This window comes from Rutilus rutilus (genome assembly GCF_951802725.1).
Source record: "Rutilus rutilus genome assembly, chromosome: 8".
Classification (NCBI taxonomy): domain Eukaryota; kingdom Metazoa; phylum Chordata; class Actinopteri; order Cypriniformes; family Leuciscidae; genus Rutilus; species Rutilus rutilus.
Genome location: NC_140222.1, coordinates 33,553,189 through 33,573,732, shown reverse-complemented (window position 1 = coordinate 33,573,732; position 20,544 = coordinate 33,553,189). Strand labels below are relative to the sequence as shown.

At 37.8% G+C, this 20,544-nt stretch overlaps 2 long non-coding RNA genes across 3 annotated transcripts; one reads left to right on the top strand and one right to left on the bottom strand.

Moving 5' to 3' along the window:
* Positions 1–5,740: 5,740 nt before the first annotated feature.
* Positions 5,741–9,005, bottom strand: LOC311294896. 2 transcript variants are annotated; one of them, XR_014628128.1, is made up of 3 exons: positions 8,757–9,005; positions 8,599–8,669; positions 5,741–6,758 (listed from the first exon to the last, which is right to left on the bottom strand). It is a non-coding gene; the product is annotated as an uncharacterized lncRNA (long non-coding RNA). The 2 variants fall into 2 exon arrangements; XR_014628129.1 differs by lacking the exon at positions 5,741–6,758 and adding an exon at positions 8,436–8,459.
* A 2,505-nt stretch (positions 9,006–11,510) lies between these two features.
* LOC311296076 lies at positions 11,511–16,390 on the top strand. Its single transcript, XR_014628482.1, has 5 exons — positions 11,511–11,544; positions 11,718–11,928; positions 13,389–13,429; positions 14,565–14,891; positions 15,099–16,390. It is a non-coding gene; the product is annotated as an uncharacterized lncRNA (long non-coding RNA).
* The last annotated feature ends 4,154 nt before the right edge of the window (positions 16,391–20,544 follow it).

The window sequence follows — 20,544 nt, the reverse complement described above, 5'->3', positions numbered from 1 at the left end:
TTAAAACTCTAATATACATAAAATCAATATAATATATAGAGTGGTTAAAACATGTGTCATGTGTGACAGTGTCATACGCATAAGCTGAATCCCGGACATTTTGGGCGATCTAGAAATCCCGGGCAGACTCGTCATGGAGTCTCACTAACAGCCTAGCCTTGTTTGTTTTCAACTGCGTTCTCTTACCGGTAGGCGTGGCTTGGGAGCGGCTTCCTAGGGCAGCGAAGCAAGTGCATTCTGGGAGTTGTTGTCTTTCATCCACATAAGCCAAAAAGAAATTTTCTGGCTTTTCTTAGTCTAGAAAGCTCCAAATAAGCTCTCAAAAATTATTTCACATTTCTTCTACATAAATGACCTATTTTAAATACACATTCATCTTTCCAGAGGTGAAGTATCCCTTTAAGCTCATGTAAATATATTCATAACATGTAATAAACTCACAGAAATGAAGCTGAAGGATCTTCATGTTTCTGCTTAAAACTGTTGAATCTGATGAACCTGGTTGATGAAGTTAGTTCTACTGCAGCTCTGAACCAGACAGCAGAGGAAGTCAAGTTCTCTTATGAGAGGTCTCTCGTACTGCGTAAAATCTTACGCTATGGGGAAAACCTCTTTTCCGCAAGATATTGAAGCAAAAAAAATATCCTTTATTTTTGTAAAATGTAAAACGCGTTGCGGCAGCACGCAGACATAGGCGAGACAGCTCGCGCGCCTATTGGCTGCCCTGCGGCAAATGCAGCAGCCTATCGATTCTTCAGGAACACCTGTGTATCCTCACTCATGGTTCCTCAGGAACACTTGTGTGTCCTCACTCATGATTCCTCAGGAAAACCTGTGTGTCCTCACTCATGATTCCTCAGGAACACCTGTGTATCCTCACTCATGGTTCCTCAGGAACACTTGTGTATCCTCGCTCATGATTCCTCAGGAACACCTGTGTATCCTCACTCATGATTCCTCAAGAACACCTGTGTATCCTCGCTCATGATTCCTCAGGAACACCTGTGTGTCCTCGCTCATGATTCCTCAGGAACACCTGTGTATCCTCGCTCATGATTCCTCAGGAACACCTGTGTATCCTCACTCATGATTCCTCAGGAACACCTGTGTATCCTCGCTCATGATTCCTCAGGAACACCTGTGTATCCTCACTCATGATTCCTCAGGAACACCTGTGTATCCTCACTCATGGTTCCTCAGGAACACCTGTGTATCCTCCCTCATGGTTCCTCAGGAACACCTGTGTATCCTCGCTCATGATTCCTCAGGAACACCTGTGTATCCTCGCTCATGATTCCTCAGGAACACCTGTGTATCCTCGCTCATGATTCCTCAGGAACACCTGTGTGTCCTCGCTCATGATTCCTCAGGAACACCTGTGTGTCCTCGCTCATGATTCCTCAGGAACACCTGTGTGTCCTCGCTCATGATTCCTCAGGAACACCTGTGTATCCTCACTCATGATTCCTCAGGAACACCTGTGTATCCTCGCTCATGATTCCTCAGGAACACCTGTGTATCCTCGCTCATGATTCCTCAAGAACACCTGTGTATCCTCGCTCATGATTCCTCAGGAACACTTGTGTATCCTCACTCATGATTCCTCAGGAACACCTGTGTGTCCTCGCTCATGATTCCTCAGGAACACCTGTGTATCCTCGCTCATGATTCCTCAGGAACACCTGTGTATCCTCACTCATAATTCCTCAGGAACACCTGTGTGTCCTCGCTCATGATTCCTCAGGAACACCTGTGTGTCCTCACTCATGATTCCTCAGGAACACCTGTGTGTCCTCACTCATGATTCCTCAGGAACACTTGTGTATCCTCACTCATGGTTCCTCAGGAACACTTGTGTATCCTCGCTCATGATTCCTCAGGAACACCTGTGTATCCTCACTCATGATTCCTCAAGAACACCTGTGTATCCTCGCTCATGATTCCTCAGGAACACCTGTGCGTCCTCGCTCATGATTCCTCAGGAACACCTGTGTATCCTCACTCATGATTCCTCAGGAACACCTGTGTATCCTCGCTCATGATTCCTCAGGAACACCTGTGTATCCTCGCTCATGATTCCTCAGGAACACCTGTGTATCCTCGCTCATGATTCCTCAGGAACACTTGTGTATCCTCACTCATGATTCCTCAGGAACACCTGTGTGTCCTCGCTCATGATTCCTCAGGAACACCTGTGTATCCTCACTCATGATTCCTCAGGAACACCTGTGTGTCCTCGCTCATGATTCCTCAGGAACACCTGTGTATCCTCACTCATAATTCCTCAGGAACACCTGTGCGTCCTCGCTCATGATTCCTCAGGAACACCTGTGTATCCTCACTCATGATTCCTCAGGAACACCTGTGCGTCCTCAATCATGATTCCTCAGGAACACTTGTGTATCCTCACTCATGATTCCTCAGGAACACCTGTGTGTCCTCACTCATGGTTCCTCAGGAACACTTGTGTATCCTCGCTCATGATTCCTCAGGAACACCTGTGTGTCCTCGCTCATGATTCCTCAGGAACACCTGTGTATCCTCACTCATGATTCCTCAGGAACACCTGTGTGTCCTCACTCATGGTTCCTCAGGAACACTTGTGTATCCTCGCTCATGATTCCTCAGGAACACCTGTGTATCCTCGCTCATGATTCCTCAGGAACACCTGTGTATCCTCGCTCATGATTCCTCAAGAACACCTGTGTATCCTCGCTCATGATTCCTCAGGAACACCTGTGTGTCCTCGCTCATGATTCCTCAGGAACACCGGTGTATCCTCACTCATAATTCCTCAGGAACACCTGTGCGTCCTCACTCATGATTCCTCAGGAACACCTGTGTATCCTCACTCATGGTTCCTCAGGAACACTTGTGTATCCTCGCTTATGATTCCTCAGGAACACCTGTGTATCCTCAACCATCACTCATGTTTCCTCAGGAACACCTGTGTATCCTCACTCTTGGTTCCTCAGGAACACTTGTGTATCCTCACTCATGATTCCTCAGAAACACCTGTGTATCCTCGCTCATGATTCCTCAGGAACACCTGTGTATCCTCGCTCATGATTCCTCAAGAACACCTGTGTATACTCGCTCATGATTCCTCAGGAACACCTGTGTATCCTCGCTCATGATTCCTCAGGAACACCTGTGTATCCTCACTCATCACTCATGGTTCCTCAGGAACACTTGTGTATCCTCACTCATGATTCCTCAGGAACACCTGTGTATCCTCGCTCATAATTCCTCAGGAACACCTGTGTATCCTCGCTCATGATTCCTCAGGAACACCTGTGTATCCTCGCTCATGATTCCTCAGGAACACCTGTGTATCCTCGCTCATGATTCCTCAGGAACACCTGTGTGTCCTCGCTCATGATTCCTCAGGAACACCTGTGTATCCTCACTCATCACTCATGGTTCCTCAGGAACACTTGTGTATCCTCACTCATGATTCCTCAGGAACACCTGTGTATCCTCGCTCATAATTCCTCAGGAACACCTGTGTATCCTCGCTCATGATTCCTCAGGAACACCTGTGTATCCTCGCTCATGATTCCTCAGGAACACCTGTGTATCCTCGCTCATGATTCCTCAGGAACACCTGTGTGTCCTCGCTCATGATTCCTCAGGAACACCTGTGTATCCTCACTCATGATTCCTCAGGAACACCTGTGTGTCCTCGCTCATGATTCCTCAGGAACAACTGTGTACACTGTAAAAAGTTTAACTATTATTTACTCAATTTTATTGGTGAAACATTTTTACACTCAAAAAAAATGAGTAAATTTTAAAGCTGTGAAATCAATGAAATATACTGTATGAATTGAGTAAATGCAAGTAAAAAAAATAAGTAAATCTGAGTAACTCCATCTGGTACATTAACACATAAAATTGAGTAGAAATAATTTAACATTTAAACATTAAAAAAACAATATTTATGAGTAATATTAACTGTTTTTATTAATGAGTAATATTGACTTTTTTATTTTCTCTAAACCTTTGTAAAATAGTACTCCAGACAACCACCAGTATACATTACATTGGCCTTTATTTTCAATGCGTACAGCAATACAGCACATTTTAGACTGTTTTTAACATGTATACAATATTGCCTGCATTTAAACTTATTTAACAAGTAAAAATGAAATATTTAAACATTCAGGTAGCCTAATTCAAGTGTAATCAACCAGTCTGTTATCCAATATCCACCGAATCTGCGCTGGTCCTCATGCCGGAGACAGACTCGCCTCTGCGGGTGAACTTTGAACTTCATACCGCCGTCCTGCGTTTCACTCACAGTCTGAGGCACAGCCGAAAGATACTGCGAGCGACTGACATAACCTGCCAATAAACAAAAAGTGATAGTTCTGAGGACATTTTATCATCCAAATGATAATTATATTCATTATCATATATCATTAGGAATGAAAGTCGTGTGTTTATGCAAAGCGTTTCAATCACGCAAAAAGACAGGCGCGGCTCTCGTCTCGTTTAGGTGTCGAATTACGCCTCTGTAATACGTTGTTTTGCATTAAATATGATTTAAAGCACAGTAATGATTCTATAGATAAAATAAAACATACACCAACCTGAATTTCACAGAGGAAATGCACCAAATCTGCGACGCTGAGAAGAGAACTGTTGTTCTGGAGACTGGAGAGTTCAAACAGCCCGCGCTCACTCCAACCGTCGAGTTGTCGTCACGTCAGAGGGTGGGGGAGGGGGGCATTGTTTTAATTGAGTAAACTTACTCAATTTTAAGAGCGTGTTAAATATATTAATAATATTGTTTTGAATTAAGTAATTTTTTTGTTTCTTGAAACAGATCAGTTTAATTAAACATTCTCAAATATTTTGATAGAAATTTCACAAATATATTAAGTATATTATAAAGAAATAATTGGTTAGTCAAATACTAAATTATTTTATTGAAAAAAACTTAAATATATGGTAAATGGACTGCATTTATATAGCGCTTTCACAGACCTATGGCCACCAAAGCGCTTTACACATTGCCTCACATTCACCCATTCACTCACTCATTCATACACCGACGGCGGTGTCAGCCATGCAAGGCGCCAGCCAGCTCGTCGGGAGCAGCTGGGGTTAGGTGTCTTGCTCATGGACACCTCGACACTTGGTCAAGTGGAACCGGGGATTGAACCACCAACCTTTCGGTTTGTAGACAACCTACATGAACCACTCAGCCACTGCCGCCCTGTGATTTTTACTCAATTATTTTGGTATGTTTAACTCAAACAATCAAGTAAACGATATTCAGAGATTTTATTAAGTTAATAAAGTTAAAAATTTCTGTAATATTTACTAAGCCACACAATTATTTTTTACAGTGTATCCTCGCTCATGATTCCTCAGGAACACCTGTGTATCCTCGCTCATGATTCCTCAGGAACACCTGTGTATCCTCGCTCATGATTCCTCACACTGTAAACCCTAATAAGTTGAGACTACTCAAATGATTTGAGGAAAGTGATTCCCTCAGTTCAATTGAGTAATGGGGAAATTGACAACTCAATTTAATTGAGTTGGCCTAATATGGTCGCTTCATTGAAGTAACTCAATCATTTAAGTTATCTGTACTTAATGTTTAACTATAGATAACTTAAATGTTTAAGTACATATAACTTAAAAAGGCAAAGACTAAACTCAAACTTTCCTGTTTATACAGTATATCGTTTCCTTGTATTAAATCATTAAAACAAGTATTGTTTTTCACATCAACCACTTTATTAGGTTTATACAGCATTTACATTAATTTAACAGAAACATTTCTCATAACAATATGCTCATATTTTTAAGACACACAAACATAAAAATTTAGTGTTTTAACAGTAAGCTCATATTTTTAAAAGACAAACAAAATCATAAGCAAATTTTTTAGTTGCATTTTTTTAAAGACACAAACAAAATAAGCTAATTTCTAACACATTTAACACAAACATCAAATAAGCAATTTTTAGGTCACATTTTTAAAAGACACATGAACAAAATCATAAGCTAATTTTTAACAGTTGCATTTTTAAAAGACACATGAACAACAAAATAAGCTAATTTCTAACACAAACATCAAAATCATAAGCTAATTTTTAAGTGACATTGTTAAAAGACAAACAAAATAAGCTCATTTCTAACAGTCACATTTTTAAGGCACACAGACATCAAAATCGTAAGCTCATTTTTTAAACACATTGCAAGGAACTGACACATCTACCAAAAATACGTTTTTTTTAAGGGATGTCTGTAGTCGTTCCACAAAATCGTGCAACAAATTTCAGTGTTCTGTCATCGAGAAAATTACATCGCCCCCCTAGAAAAAGCCGTTGCATTCTGCTGGTAAAAGTCTTACTGGCCGCTGCATCATATTTTATTTTTTGTTGAATGCATGTGCTGATCACGTTTTCTCCATTTTAACCAAACAGATGGTTAGCCAAAGATTGTATTTTAGGCTGCAGGTCTTTCTGCCCCATGGAAAGGAGGATGCGTTGAATAAATTCAAATGTGTACTTTAGAGACTTTGGGTAATTCAGGTGTAAACTATAAATTAGCCCGAACAGAAGGCACATTGCTTCAGGAAGGTCATGCAGATTGTCCATCACCACTTTTCCCTCAATTACTATACCAATGGACAAGGGAGACAAATGCAGAGAGTTGAGGGGCTGAAGAGTCATCCCATCTTCCACTAGTACAATCCCCACTGGCACATCAAGATTAGAGCTGCGATCATCGGACATCTAGTGAAGATGAATAAACATTAAATTTAAATTAATTCACATGCATGTAAGCTCATGTACATTTCAAAAGGTGCAACTTAACCTTAAGGGATAGTTCACCCAAAAATGAAAATTCTGTCATTAACAGGGTGTCTACAGATATAAACAAGTTAAATTTAAGACTTTTTAAGACATTTTTAATGCCACTTTGAATGAAATTTAAGACCAAACCTTTGATGGAAATACACATTATATTGCATGCGTATATGTAATATTTAACCTAAGTAAGTAATTGAAATAATTTTATATTCATTACTTGTTTATTGAACTAAAATCAATGTAACATTTGCAATCGTGAGAATATTCAGCAAAATAGCTCCTGTCATGTTATGTTACTCAAAATGTCAAATGCCGGCTCAAAATGAGGCGGAGGTGGTAAAATCCTAATAATGTATTTTAATAATGAGATATTTAAATTTGTATTTTTTGTAGATCATCATATAGCCAAATGTGTTTCCCACATTATTTTTGTTGGTGGAGCTTGGTACCTCTAGGGGAGTCCGGGGCGGCAAATAAATTTTGTACATTTTAAAGATAAATTCATTAATCTGGTGCACTTTGAGTCACCCGAATCCACTGTTAAAAATAGATAATCCACCCGCAAATCACCCATATTCTTTGATTTAGATATCTGCATCTGATCATCACATTACAATTATTCAAATTCTCAGTATTAAGCATGACAATATGGTAACATATCACACTGAAGTAGGCTGATGTAAAATGAACATTTATTTAAAATAAAAGTTCTTCTTTTGGCAAAATTACATTTCCTTAATAGCCTAAAAGGAGACTTTACTCCCTTCAAGCTTAAATTGTCAATGTTTCATTACATCACTTGCAAGTGACATTTCCAGCTGGCGTAACGTTATATTATTGTGGAAGTTTTAAAGAATGCTCCCTGCATAATAGTCCATTGGCGCGTTTGACCAATTTGTCAATTTGAGACCCGCCCTCCTTAGTTACTGTCGCTATGTCCGACAAGCTAGGCCGTTCTCACGCGGCCACACTATGTTCTCACGCAGTGAAAAATAGGCTACATCGCGGGGCAGAGAGGAGACTGACAACACGCTGACAGACAGTACAGACCAGGTTACTTTTCGGTTACGTTTGATATTAAACATATTAAACAAAGTCTCACCTTTCAAATTTGGTCATTTTTTAAAAGAAATTAAAACAATAAATACCGTTTTGTGGCTCTTTAATGTGTCATGACAGATCGCTGTAGAGCATCAGTTAAAGCTGCTCGTGAACCGATCATCTCTTCCTTCTAGTTAATTTATAGCCTCAAATAAACATGAACAAACATAAGAAGAAATGTTGTTTTAACCACGGAAAGACGTCAGTACACTCCGTTTTTCAAGTTCAAATCCTCCCATGTTAATCTACTATCCTGACTGCTTTGTCGGACAAAATGGCGGATGGCGAAGTATGATTGGTCAGATCACCTGTCAATCAAGCTCCCTGCGAAGGGTCAAACTTAACCGCATTTATACCTTGTCCATCCGTATAAAATAAAACCTTTTACAGGCAATAAAGTACAATTTACAGGTGTGTTATACATTAACTTACATGCTAACGTTAACTCCGTGGGCCTAGGCTATAACGTACGACTCTCTCCCCCTCCGCGCCTGATTTATGACCGCCTGCCTGATAGTGCCGCTGGGGGAGGATAATAGGAAATACAGCGGGAAAGTTAGCACTAAATGTTCTTACAGAAAGTTAGTAGCTCAACCGTGTTTACAACTCGCAAATTATCTAAAAATAAGCAAAATGTACGTATATTTTAAAATTAACTTACCACTGAGTGTAGTCTGAGTCTTTCACGACGACTCTCTTCCCGCTTGCTTTACTGCCTGTCTGCTTGAACCGCTTGCCGGAGTAAAACGGGGAAAAAACATTAGAATAAAACGTGTAAGGCAATTACGATAAATGTGTTTAAATCTCTAACTTACTTACCTATTTAACTTTATTTCAGAAAACTGCAAGTGCCTCGAGAGGACTGCTGCTGCGTCGTCACACCAGAGCCGTTAAACATTCAGCACGACAAAAACAATATTTTACCGCCTTGCGTTATATCGACCAATCAGCGCGGTTGTCAAGGCAGAATTTCAAGCGCAACCAATCATTTTAAACAGAGACATAGCTAATAATTTAAATGAATTGAAATGTTGAGCTTACAACACTTAAAATATTAATTAGAAAGATTTCTGCTGCCAAATGAGTAAGTTAAGCAGACCTGTTTAAGTTTTGATGGCAAAACTTTTTATTTTAAGTAATGTCAAGTACTGATAACTTGATATCTTTAGTATGGACAACATTGGGGTTTACAGTGCAGGAACACCTGTGTATCCTCGCTCATGATTCCTCAGGAACACCTGTGTATCCTCACTCATGATTCCTCAGGAAGTTTTCTTGCTCCTCATTACAATAAGAGAACAGAGATTTCCTTCAAGATGGCCGAGTACGATCGGTTTTCAAGTCACAGGTTGGAGGACGTAGGAACGAGGAAACATCAATTTGAGTATTGAGAAGCACCTTGACTTTGATCTAAATGTGTTAGCTAAATTAAACTTATTTACCACTGAAGTTTTTTTTGTTTTTTTTTGTTAAACTAGAAACCACATTTCTGCTTTCACACTTTGGATAAAAGCATCAGCCAAATGAATAAATGTAAATGCAAAACATTAGGTTTTAGTAAAAAGTATAAGATTATAAATATCCAAACAACTTTGACAGATGCATTATTTCATCAAAATAATTTATTGGGTCGCGACAAGAGATTGATCCGTTACAGCGAATTTCTCTGAGCAGATAATTACAAATAATTGTCCATGGATGAAAAGGTGGAATAAAAGAAAAGGTGGAGCTGAAAAGTTGCTTTTTTTTAAGAAAAGCATCAGTTTAATGTCACATGATAGCCTAATAGTATGCCATGAGAATTCGTGTTAATGCAAAATAGTTTCAATCTGGATTCAGGAGTTTCAGCTGAGTGGTGTATCTTACACTGCACTAAGATGATACCCCCTGACTAGCTGATTTGCTGTCTTGATAGTTTTATATTAATAATGTTGTCTTAATGTTTTTGTTTGTTTCCCTTTGTTTTACAAATATGACCTAATATATGTTGTGTTACTTAAAATAAATGTTCATTTATTTTGTATTGTGTTATATTTTTATGCTATAAGTGGTGTTAAATATTATTCTGCACATTAATGAGCCCATGTGTTATGATGTGGGATGTGGTGGGCTGCTGTGGGCCAGAAAGTCCAGGGCCATATATGCTCTTTGTTTGGAGTCTGTAGAAAACGCCTGCAGGAATGAGTAATGTGGATACATAAATGAAAGGAGATACTGATTTTTCCTTGCATCATTGTGGATTGGATTTTGTTGCTTGGACTTCTCTCACGATTTCTTTCAGAGACTTGGCCCACATCTTACAGGCCCCTTTGGACTCGTATCAGATAAGTTGTGCTTTAATGTGATTGTCTAAGTGATGGTATCCAGGGAACTGAGTGGTATTTAAAGGTATAGCGGAGGATCTTTCAGAATTTTAGATAAGACCCGCCCTCTCCACTTTTTGAAAAGTTTGATTGATTCACCAGAATGATTGACAATTAGGAGGACCAATAGTATAGGTGATCCACCCGGAAGTAAAAAATCCTCCGCTATACCTTTAAACAAATGGGAAATACTTGAATACTACTATTGTGTCCATCTGAGATTGAAACAAGCGGCTTATGATTGTCAAAGTACAGTGTATTCTGTTTTCTTTTGGGGTTTTGTTTTAAATGTTTTGTTAATTCATATGTCTATTGGGAGTTTTCATTTTCACTGTGCTATTAAGCAATATAAAGTAAGTCAGATGGTTCATTCATTCTGAAGATTCTGGTGTGATTTTAACAGACATTTTCCATAGGTAGAACCCCTTTATTCTGTGTTGCCCTTTACCTGAGTATGGCGTGGAGGTGGTTACAACACAAACATTAGAACAAACTAACATTCAAATAATAATCCGCCCAGGTAAGAATAAACCCCATGGTTAAATAACAGAACTAATCAGATAACAAGAGACACCTGAGCATAATTAGCAAGAACAAAAGAACTACAAAGACCATGAACACAACAAAAGGAACATGAACTCAAATGACAATTTTCAAAATAAAAGACATGACAAAGCACAGGGTCCTTACACATTAACACTGAATAATACTTTAATAACAAAACATCATTGTGTACTTTTTTGGCTTTCCTATCTCATTGTTATTTATAATTTATTTATTATTTGTGTGTAAATATGTATGTCTGTAATTTAATGTTAGCAATGCTTTGGCAATTTGGAAAGCTTTTTTTACCAGGTCAATGAAGCCACTTGAATCTTGAATCTATTAGCATTATAATAATGTAAAAGAATAGACGTATACAAAACAAATGTACAAGTTACAAATGAATTCACAAAGTTCAACTGAATTAAAACAAGCTACACGCAACCAAACCTACATGCAGATACTGTAATAAAAGTTTGAAAGGCAAATTTATTAGACTGTGAAGTTTCACCCTCTCTCTCTCTCTCTCTCTCTCTCTCCAGAATGAGGATGTAAACAAAACCACAAAACATACTTGCCCAATCACATGCTCATCTAGACTGACAACAATCCTGAGTTTCTCCTCCCATCAGACGTCATATCAGTCGTGAGTCTCTCAGAGCTTGTTCAGTCTGTCAGGATGAAAACAGGAGAGAGGAACTGTGAGGAAAATCTTTTTGGACTGAGATCAGATATGAAAAAGACATTTCATAAAAAAAAATCAATTTTTTCATCAAAATCTTTACAAATTTGATATTTATCACTAAATTCCCTGCACTGTTGTTAAAATGTATGCACTGTTGTTAAAATTCTCTTTCTTTCATTTTCTCTGTAGGTCAGAATGAGGATGTTGCTGGAAATTCAGCGTTCTTGTCCTGCTGTTACATAGATAAACTAAAGTCAAGGCACGAGTGTGTATTAAAGACTCAGTGACAGCAGGAATATATGAGACATCATTCAGAGAAATGTTTCAGTTGAGGATCAGGATCCAGAACACAGTGTTTTCTCAGAGGAGTTTAAGAAAGAAGCTTCACTCAGATACTCATGTAAGTCTGAGAACATTTACTCATTTACTGCTGTTCATTTGGAAGGCAGATGATTTTGTAGTTAACGTTGATGGTTGTGTACTTGTAAACAGAACATCGGTCAATTATCCTAGTTGTGTTCTGGATAATAATTTAAGTGGTGTAAGAATGGCCTGGAAAGTTTTAGGAAAAGTTAATGCTCGAATTAAATGTATAGATATGCTAGTTTTTTTTTTAAATAATAAAGTTTAAAGGTTCTTGCTACAGGTCTAGTATGCATGTTGTTCATAAATGACTGATTTATCCAGTATGTGGATGACAAAGTTACAAAGTCATAAAATAAATGATTGAGAATAGTTTTTGGAAATCATTCTTTTACTCATGTGGTGGATAATGGACACTTTCAGCAGATTGGATGGTGACCTATTGAAAGATGGTTAGCATTCCTGAAACTATGTAAGTGTAAGACTTTGTATAGGAATAGGACGTTTGAATATACAGGTGCGCAGTGGAATAAGTTGCCATTGGACATTAAGGTTTTAATGGCTAATGTTGGTTTTAGAATCAAGGACCACAATGGAAATAAGTTAATTAACTTTATTCTGTTATCCTTGACAAACAAGTTGTAATAATGTTGTATTGCTACTTTTATGAAACCCAAACTCGACGAATATCTGCTTATGTTATGGCTGATCAGTTGACGTCACTTACATGTGATGTCATGATGACGTAGAACGCATGGAGTGCGGAAGCTGAAGAGTTACGATACTTTCTGTTGTAAACAGTAGTATTTCACCCTAATTTCAAAAGTATTTTTAAGCAATATAGTCAAATTAAATATATATTGATAATATTGGTCCACCATGATAATCAGGTATGTTTGCTGAATGCAGAATGAAATGCTATTTGCCGTGCACACACATGTACTTCTCAACAATGAAGGCCTGGTTTAGCTTGTTGCTCGTGTTCGTGTTTGTCCTTGTCCTGCTGTGTTTTGGTTGTCAAATGCTTTATTTTAACTCAAATTAAAAAAGGAAATCGTTTAAGTGTTGTTAAAACATTTAATTGGTTAATTAATGAATATAAAGCTTATTTGCATGGCTTATCTGATGTAACTATTATCTGGATTAAGTGGTTAGCAGTTAACATTAGCTGTTTGAACTGGTGTGCAGGGAGTTTCAATTGATAGTAGTTTGATTTGTAGTAAATTCAAGGGTTTACCAATTGGATAAGAAGGGTAAAGTTGCCCATTTAAGAACATTTACTGCCAGTTTGTAACATATTTAGAGAGAAATTTAGTGACATCAGTGATCAGTAATAAAACGTATGGGAGAGACACACTATATCCTATCTTACCATCTTACCTTTATTATGTGTGTTATGTGAGAATCAAACTCATGACTTTAGTGTTTGTACCGTACTATTCAAGTTGAACCAAAGGAAGTTAAATAAAAGTTTTGTTTTTTTCTCTGTTTCTGCAGTTGTGGCTTCATCTGTGTGTTTGTGGTGCTGATAAACAAAGGTAAGCACTTAAACAAACTACATTTGAAAGATGAATTACTGCCACTGACTGTTAAAGTTACAGTTACAATTGACCATCTGCACAGACTGTTATAAGAACTTCTGCAATATTATAATCCAGTTGGAAAACTTCATGTGAAATGTCTTTTGCTGGTGTGTCGGTATCTTCAGTGTCCTGATGTAGCTTTAACAGCATCAATAGTGTAATACTTAGTTTATAATCAGATTATAGTCACTTAATTAATCAGGCCTAGCATTAATTTCGTTATTCAAACGCAAGACAACATAAAAGACGTGTTCCTCCTCAGCAGAATTCAATTCAACCATCAGTTTTCACACTTTCATGTGAAAATAATCATCTACACACTGTAAATGAAAGATTTATTGTGCACTTTATTTAGATTCATTGAATACAATGGGAGTTTTCACAAGTGCACTGAAATCAGTGAGCTTGTGTTAAACTGACTGACAGCTTCTGTTATTATAAAGGGAGAGCGCAGTGTCACTCTGTCATTTATTCGCAAGAAAATGTATTGTTTTTATGAGACTTTGTGAGTACGTCATACTTCACCTTACAGTTTATTTTATAGTGATTTTATCATGTTTAATATTAATTCAAAAGTGAAACTTGAAAAAATGTTACAGGAAATAGTTAATTTGACCCAATAAACGCTCCTCTGCCCTCATCTCAGGTTATAGTGGTAATTAATTTCTTTTTTATTATTAAATTAAAGTGTTTTCTATCAAATGTTGCATTTCCTACATCTTACAACATTCGGTTTTACAAATGGGGACATTCTCAGAAGGATGAACAAATAATGTTTTTGGTTATCACATTGAAAATAACATTTGAACTATACTGGAAAAATGTTGCGTGTGTGTGTCCAATTACACACACTGTGTTTCTTATTCCAACGTTCCCATTAGCTTCAATTCTTAATTGCAATCAACAAAACTGGTGTTGGCAAAAGTGTGATAACTGCATTAAAATATAAATACAACATTAAAAAGTCAACCATTGATGGTTTTGTGTTGAAGAACAGAATGATAACTAACAGTTCACTGGAATACCCAAGGCTTATTGAAAACCAGGAAGTAACCGTGAATATGGTCAATAACAGTTTGTGTTGTTTCAGTGTCTCTGCAGGAAACAGTAGAGGCTGTTATTGGTGGTTCTGTTCTCCTGCCGTGTTCTTCCACTGAACATGATCATAAACTTCAAGACACTGATGTACACTGGAGACACAATAGCAGCAAGATTGTGTATGATATAGTCAAGGGTGAAGATTCACTAGGGTCACAGGACCCTCGTTACAAGACTAGAGCTGAAACTTTTCCATTGGAGTATGAAAGAGGAAACTTCTCCATCAAACTCACAGATCTCACTCACACTGATGCAGGAGAGTTCAACTGCCTCATCACACCCTCAAATGAACAGAAGAATGTACAGCTGATCATCATCGGTGTGTGAAACTAGTAGAATTGTGCATAACGTTTTTAATTTAATAAAAGTTGTTTGCTTTAAAATCTAAATACTGCAAGAAGTTGATCCCATATTTGATGTTCATTAGTGATGTTTCAGTCTGAATGTTTCTGTATATAAATTATAGATGGATCTGTTATCTTTATCACAGTGAGATAAAGTTTCATCTTATATTTCTTTGTTGCAGAATCAACAGAAGAAAAAAAATCCAAATCGACTGATCAAGAAAACCAAGGAGAAACAGAACCAGACAGTGGGGAAACATCATCGCCTCGGCTCTGGGTTGGCATTGCATCTGTAATTATAGTTATAGTTATAGTTATAGGTTTCATTGTTGCTTGGTGGAAAAGAAAGAACTCAAGCTGTCGTAGGGCAGACAGACACAACATGAGTTCAGACACTCATGAGGTTTAACACATGAATCAGTAATAGCTGATAATAATGATAAAGCATGAATTGCATTATTTGCAGACACTGTGAAGTGTTTAAGATTTTCTCATGTATAAACAGAGGAAACAAGGAGCATAGATTCATTGTATTTGCATGATCTTATGTTTAAGACCCAATAAATTGTTTTGATAAACAATGCATCAGTCAGAATTGTTTGGATATTTATAATCTTATAGTTTTTTACTAAGACCAAATGTTTTGCATTTACATTTATTCATTTTGATGCTTTTATCCAAAGTGAAAGCAGAAAACAAACAGCACATCAGTGGTATATTAGTTTAATTTGGTTCACACATTTGGATAAAACTCAGTATCTGAATGTTATGAATCTCAAAGGAGATGAACCCAGGCACAGAAAGAATGCTCTACACACTATTTATTGACAATAAAACAGAAAACAAAACCGACGATAGTGATGTGACATTTGAACCGAGGCGTCGGAGCGTGTGTCGAGAAAAAGTGGGCGTGCCAGATGAAGCCGCGATTCGAGGCTTGTGTTGTTAACGTGAAAATCACGTGACTAATGACAAACAAGTGCTGAGTCCCAATTCGCATACTATCCGTCCTAAATAGTATGCGAAACTAGAAATAGTACGTCCCAAATCGTAGTATGTTGAAAAGAGTATTCCAAAGATACCCGGATGGTCTACTATTTCCGGTTAGAATTCGAAGTGCAGATCAATGCACACTCTAACGGCTAATATTGCCCACAACCCATTGCGTGCGGGAGGGAGGAGCTTTGTGGTGATGGTGGTATCTATGGTGATGTAAACATGGCAGCCGGATGCAGCCGCGGAGATTCGCCCTCAGTTTTTAAGTGTAAGAATTCAAATGTTGAACCCTTATTAAAGTTATATTTTATTGTCTCGTAATATTAATGGGGTTATGTTGTGCCAAAAAGTACCGTGTTTATCTTGTAGGGACCGATGAAATAAAAAGTACAGTGTCATGCAAGTGTCTTTTTTTTAATGTATTTCTTCTGATGTTTCTGTCTTAGATTTATAAGTTACCTTACTATAAATCCCTATGAAAAAAAAAAAAAAAACACCTTTTACTACACTAACCATAGTTTAACCACACTGACTTATTTGTAGTAATACTGTGGCTGTACAAATGTTAACTTTATCAATCCAACCAAAGAAACATGGTTACTACACTTTTACTATAGTAAAAGCATGGTTCATTTTCATCGGTGTATTTTTGAGTATTATACATAAGTATAAAATACGTTAAACATTATACTATAAACTTTCAATATTTTAGCTTTCGTTACACACATTGCACATGAACGTCAGAACCAGCCGCCTCACAAACGACCTGCGTTTGGTTGATCTACGACGACAGCCTGCTTCTTCACTCCTCAATTTGGTAGGACACATTGTAAATGTATTTTGGAAAAAACTATGAGGAAAAAAAGATGGGAATAGTAAATACAGTTATATTGGACATATAAGAATGAATGAAATGTAAAATGTTTTGTTAACAGTCATGGTGTGCGTAACTAGGCAACCACGTTCTCGTTCACGTTGCATGACGTCATCGAAGTATGTCCCAGAACGTGCATACTCTTTTGCTACACACTCAAAAGTATGTACTTTTTCCTCACAAAAAAAGTACATACTTTTAGGTCGTAGTATAGGTAGGCGAATTGGGACTCAGCCCTCAGGCCTCGGTTTGTGTGGATACGTCATCGGTTCGGTCTGAGTGTCGCTTCCGGATAAAAGGCGATTCGAAACTCGTGCCTCCTTGTGGGTGTTGTCAGGAGTAGTAGAAGCAGTTGTAGTAGTGTCAGAGAGTCAAGAGAGTTAGAAAACTATCATTGTCATTGTCGTTATTGTGTCATATGTGAGGGCTGTATATCAGGTTAGAATAGTTATAGTAGCCTATATTATTATTATAGTAGGCCTAGCTATATTATAGTCTTGTTATATTAATTAGATAAGATTATTTGGATTGCTCTAGATTTTTTGACCTGGACTGGATTGCTTTTTTATTTGGATTGCCCTTTTGGTTTTGTTTGCTTTTTGTGACTCTTCCTTTTTCCTGGTAATGGACCAGCAAGAAAGAGGGAATCCTTCCCTGTCTGGGCTCAACAGAAGCATCAGTGTCCTCATTTGTACCACTGCCATTTTTACGTTCCCCTGCATCCTCTGTTCCTTGTGAAAGGATCTTTTCCAAGGCTGGAGAGATTTTGTCCAAGAAGAGGAATTGTCTAAATAATTCTGTTTCTCAATAAAAAATCTATTGTAATCCTTCCTTCTGGACTATTCTGTTGCAGTTTACTTTAATCTGTTATCTACAATCTGATAAATGAATAAATGTACTTTATTACACTCCCTCTAACATAAGCACTGCACTCAACACAGTGTCACTGTTGTTGTTAATACTGTCACTATCCAAACAATTTATGAATAATTAATTAACTGTGTGTGAGACTCTGGACAACTAAATTCAGACAGATAAAGATACTTTATATTATACACAGTAATGGACAAATGTCTGATCATGTCTTTTTATTATTGCAAATGAAAGGTTACAGACATCAACAGTGAGTACAAAATAAATATTTTTATTTAAAAAATATATTTTTATAAAATATAGCCTACATTTAAATATATATACAAATAAATATACATATTTATTTGTATATTTACATTACAAATAAATATTTTTATTTATAAAAGTATTTTTATAAAATATACATTTTTTTTTATAAAAAAATAAATTTTATATAAAATAAATGAGGGAGGGCGCGCCCGCGACACTGGTTCAGAATGAATTAATTTGTCTGCTATTTCTTTGCACAGTAGCTAGGTGTCACTAGTGAGCAATGCTGAATGAAGCTTCGAGTAATGAACCTTTGGCTGAAGCAATGGGCTGCGAGGTCTCAGTGGTTCAGGAAGCCTTATTTTGCCATCACTAACCGACGAGGGGGCAAAACAAAGGCAAGACTAAACTAGACTAACACTTTGACAATGACTAGACACAAACAGCTAATACATGATACAAACTTAGACAAGACTATTCTCTGGACACAGTAATCACAGGGTAGATATCACAATGAATGAGCACAGAACAGCAAACACCAGGGGATTAAATAGGGAGACTAATGATAACACAACAGGTGACACAGATTGAATGACTAAATGAGGATAACAAGGGGGGCGGGGCTAGGTAACAAGACAACACAAGCACATGGTCCAAACACAATGCCATGTGCTTGCACATAAAACATGGGTCTGTCATGATCCTGCCTCAAAACTAGAGAAATACAGAGACAAGGCAGAATCATGACACTGAACGCCAGTGTCTCCTCATCACAACTAACCCCTTCCTGACGGTTGGTGTGTTTTGGGCAGTTCACTGGGGCTCTTTGAGGGACTAGTGAGGGATTGAATGCTCTCTAAGGGCCCAGCTGTATCTCAGCACCATGAACATCACAATACACACATGGGATTGGGCTTTTCTCATGTGTGTGTATGACAAACATCCTGATGCTCAGAGTTTCCACATCAACACTCTCCTTATTAGTCAATGTAACGCATCAGATACTGGCATCAGGTCACAGCTCTGCAAACTATTGAAGAACTATCAAACTGAATGCCTCTGTGTGATTCAGAAACAGTATGATAGGCATCAAAATAATTTGACCATATACTACAAAGTGCAATAATACATGCACTACAAAAGTCAAAAAGAAGAGAAATACAAAACTGTCTGTCAGGTTTGTGCGTTCCTGTCATGATAAAAGTAAACAGTGAAATATGACAGTAATATCAACCCTGAATAACATTTATACAATAAAGCAAATTATTGTGCACCTTTTTTGCCTGTTCTGTCTCAATATTTTATCAAACTTTTATTTTTTATATTTGCATAAATATGTCTCTGTCAGTTTCTCTGTAGGTCATGAGGATGTAACTGGTAATAATAAACAAAACCAAGACATGACGGTGTATATGGGACGCACTGTACCTGCGCACTCACACACACATCTAGTCTGACAACAATCCTGAATCTCTGAATCTCTCCTCCCATCAGAGAATACAGTCTCTTATTGTACAGTCTTACTTTTGAGGCCATTTGAAAGGCAAATACATGAAAAGGTCAGGCTGTATTTCCCTGTTCTTTTCAATTCTCTCTCTTTGTTCTCTGTGGTTTACGATCATGATGTCACTGGAAGTTCTGCAATCTTGTCCTGCTGTTACAGTGATGATAAACTAAAGTCAAGACATAATAATGTATAAATAATAATAATAATAATACATTTTATTTGTAACGCACTTTATATTTAAGCAAAAACCCAAAGTGCTACAATTTAGAAACAACCAAAATAAAAAAAATCATCCAAAAACTCTTCTAAAAAGGTGAGTTTTAAGACCATAAAGACACTGTGTGTGAGTGAGACAGGGAGCCAGTGGAGTGATTTGAGGATGAGGGTGATATGGTCGTATTTGCGCTCTCTCATCAGGATCCAGCAGCACTGTTCTTTATTAAGACTCAATGGCAGCAGGAATATAAGACATCATTCAGAGAAATGTTGAAGTGAAACAGGTGAAGTAAAGACTGCTACTGTTTATGACGTCCAGAATGTCTTTTCACCCTATCTTGCACCCAGCGCAATTGACTTTGTACACCGTGTCATTATTTTGCACCTGCGCAAAGCGGACTTTTCCCTCCACAGATGCACGTCGGTAAGTTAGGAAATACACTTGCGCTCCCCGGGGCGGTTCAGCGCAGTGTTCCGGCGCAAACGTTCCTTAATGCTATTTTGCAGGTTTAGAAAACAATTGCGCCACTAACCAGGAAAAAATAGTTTAAAGTCAGTGGCGCGTTGCGCATGTTATTCATATGCTATTTTAAGGGTGCATGCTTGGCCATAATCAATGTAGCATGTGCACAACGCGCACTTTGATTCTCTCATCTACACAGAAGCAGCAGTTTTCATTTTTCCAAATCATACATTATTACTATAGATAGATCGCGCCTGGCAAATCCGCCGTTACAATAGCAATCCGCTATGGAAAAAGCGCGTCTGGTCTTAAAGGGAATGTGAGATGACGCTCTGATTGGTTTATTTCACGTTACGCCCAAACCACACCTATGAATAATGAAGCGACTTCAGACCAACCCCTTTTAGATTTGCGTCGGGCGCAAGAGTCATTTATCCCGCCGGTATAATA